At 45.0% G+C, this 3,445-nt stretch overlaps 1 long non-coding RNA gene across 1 annotated transcript; it reads left to right on the top strand.

Annotated features, from left to right (window-relative positions):
* Positions 1–1,891: 1,891 nt before the first annotated feature.
* On the top strand, positions 1,892–3,445 carry LOC127785728 (uncharacterized). The gene is made up of 3 exons (XR_008019861.1): positions 1,892–1,955; positions 2,578–2,749; positions 3,182–3,445. It is a non-coding gene; the product is annotated as an uncharacterized LOC127785728 (long non-coding RNA).

Consider the following 3,445-nt stretch of genomic DNA (forward strand, 5'->3'; position numbering starts at 1 on the left):
CTTCTCTGGTAAAGATTAGGTATGTGATATTTAGGAGAGCACACAAGCATGCCTAAGTCGATGTGTTAGAGACCGTTGATGTGGTGAAGAATCTGATCCAAAGTGAATAGATTAAAAAGGGTGATCCTAAACAGCATCTCATAAAAGATGGGTTAATTGGATCCATGCCATTGCAAATTTGCCATATTAGAAAAATGCCACTACTATTCGGAATATCGGCTGGGTGTTACTAGAATTTTTTAAATTGGGATCCATGCCATCACGTTTTTCAACTTCATATGGACCCAAACATCACTAGATGTGGGACCCACACATTAGTTTCATCTTCTTCCACCATCCTCCCCTCTTCTGGCGGGCATGACGAGCCTCCCGCTGCCTCTCTCCAATGGCGTGCGGGGAGGAGGCGGTGGCCACCGCGTATTCCCTATCGGATCTGGTTGGAGAGCGAATCGGGGGCCTCATGGGCATGAAGCTGTCAACAAGATCAATCTCCCCGAGCAGACTCCCCCATCTCGCTGGCGAGCCCAAGCTCCGATGAGGAGGAACTGGATCTAGCGGTAACGCTCGTCAATGATGGGGGCGGGAGATGCCATAGACGCCTCACCCTCTTGCCGCCGCCACGCACAGCCATGGCTCATCGCCGGTGTCGCCTCGCCCTTTCACTGCATGAGGAGAACAATGGCTCGCCACATATCATTGTCGCTTTTCCCTCTTGCCGCTTGCAACCATCCATGCCCACCCACCACTGCTGGCGTCGCCTCGCCCTCTTGCCACATGCGGATAGCCGTGCCTCGCCACCTGCTGTTGCAGCCTTTCCCTCTCATTGTCCCCACGCATCCATGCCCAAGAGAGGAGAAGATGACCGACCGACGGGGAAGAAGAAAGAGAGGAGAAGAAAAGAATAGAACGAAGGAGATAGTGATGGAAAAATGTGATGGCGATGACATGGATCCAATTTTACAAAATTCCAGTGATACCTAGGGTGTGTTTAGTTCATGCTAAAATTGAAAGTTTGGTTGAAATTGGAATGATGTGACGGAAAAATTGGAAGTTTGTGTATGTAGTAAAGTTTTGATGTGATGGAAAAGTTGAAAGTTTGAAGAAAAAGTTTGGAACTAAACTCGGCGCTAGCCGATATCACGAATATAATGATATTTTTTTAATATGGAAAATTTACAATGGCATTGATCCAATTCTATACTAATATAAAAAGGAGGAGTTATCTCGTTGCAATCCTACAGGTGAAATCAAACCCATCCATCTACGTCCATCCGCTGTCAGATCATACCATCTAGCGGTCCAAATCACCCCCCTACTAGCAATGCTACCGATCACCGAGTTAATAACCTCCCCATCCCATCACAGCCGCTAACACCGCCATTGCACTAATCTTCCACGCTATCACCGCCGTTGCACCCTCCTCCTCAGATGATGCCTCCTCACTCCGCCCCGGTGCCGCTGCCCTACAGCGCCTCGGTGGTCTGTCCTCCTGCCGGCGTCACTGCTCTGCCTCCCGTCGCCATCATCCACCCTTCCGTGCGCCGGCACCGCTGCCCCGTCCGTCTCTTCCTCTTCCCCAACCGGACTTAGCACCACCCCCGGCCTTGTTGACGACAACGGAGAGGGGAGCGGTCGGCGTCACCTTCTATAGGGGAGGAGAGGAGCGGCTAGCATTGCCTAGGGGAGGGTAGAGGCCGAGAGGGAGGGGATGGCGGCATGGCCGACTCCGATTGAGTCTCCTCGACTGCCTTGACGCCCACCTCGATGGATGTCGTCCCCACTGACCCGCTCCATCGTGCCTCCTCGGCCGTTCGATGTCCATGCGGCTAACGCCCGCCTCAACCAACATATTCCCTGCCACTAACCACCGCCGCGGTAGTTGCTGCCCATCTGGGGCATCGTCCTCCTTCTCCATCAATGATAACACCATTGGTTGTTCATCCTCACACACTCAGGTTCAACAGCACTACTTCAATTTTTTTCCATATGACACTCACTTATGCCTTTGGGTATTTTAGCGACAGAATTCTTCGATTGAAATTCCATATGTTTCTGTGCATCGATATGAATCATGCCTGCAGGCTGCTAAGATATTTCTGGGTGTTGGTTTACTTCTGTGCAAATTTATAAGAGTTCATTCATTCAGTGCTGATCATCTCAAGTCTCAACATAATGATATTTGTTTTTCTGCGATATGAATTCTAGGGAAGAAATATGCCCTGTTGTTGCCCTGTTGTCTACTAATTTTTGGTTACTTTAAAGCTTTATCTATTAATAAGGATTCCAATGCAATTAGAATTCATGGTCTGCTGCTTCACCAATATGCTACATTGATTCCATCATGCATATTAATTATCTATCAAAATATTTTGTTATGAATTTTGTTTCCTGCTTATTCTCATTATGACCGCAGCAACGATGGCATTCTTTCTTTTGTTTCTGTCTACATACATGGACAGGTGTGGTCCTAAATATTGTATTTGTTCACACAATGCATATACATGCTCATCGGCTGCGTTCCCATAAACCAGCAGTAGCTTGATTGATTATATTGACTTGAACGTTCCATTTTTCCAGGTGACATATGAGGTCCTGCTCCTATAGGTTGATTGCTTGGTGGATGAGAATGTAGCAAGTATCTTAGGACACGGCCAGACGTGAATGCAGTGACATCAATGTTTGGGCTTCAGTAAATAGGAGGAACCAAAGTAGCAAAGAAGGCTCCTGAGCTCATGAGGCATATTTTTAGGTATTTCTTTGTGTCAAATCATTTTTATCCCTGTGAACAAAGCTGATCTCTCAGTCAATAATTCTTTCCGATTGTGAATATATAGGCATGTCTTAATGACTGTTGATGATTAAATTCAGAGTTTTGGTTTGCTAAACAGGATAGCAGACAAACAATGCACACTGTTGTAGAATTTCTCAGCACTTCAGATCAATTAAGCATAGTGGAAAATTTTCTCTTGGTAGGAATTATGCTACTTGCAACGACTTTCAGAACTGTCTTTACAATTGTTTCACTGGTATCATGACAATATGAAAAAAAGAAGTATGTACGTCACTATTACTTGATGCGTAGAGCTCAAACCCATCTATGCAAACAAAAAGGATGTATCTTTTCGATGTTCCTGCAATATATGAAGGGATGATTATGACAGAATTATTTTGTTGCTTGCAGGGGATGCTATCCACCTTGGATTTTTTTTCAATGTATTTTAATCTTTGAATAATGGACATTAACAACTATTGCCCCATAAGAATATGGATATCGTCTTTCATGGTTTCAAATTGAAGACTCCAATAAATCAACTCTAGCTATATTTGGTGGATAATTCAGCTGTAGTTTGGACATTAATGGAATGTATGCTACGCATATATTATACAAGTTCTCTTCAAATTGAACTTGACTATAAGAGTTCAATGAGTGTCCATTTTTTTGGTT

The sequence above is a fragment of the Oryza glaberrima genome, chromosome 10 (genome assembly GCF_000147395.1).
Source record: "Oryza glaberrima chromosome 10, OglaRS2, whole genome shotgun sequence".
Lineage (NCBI taxonomy): Eukaryota > Viridiplantae > Streptophyta > Magnoliopsida > Poales > Poaceae > Oryza > Oryza glaberrima.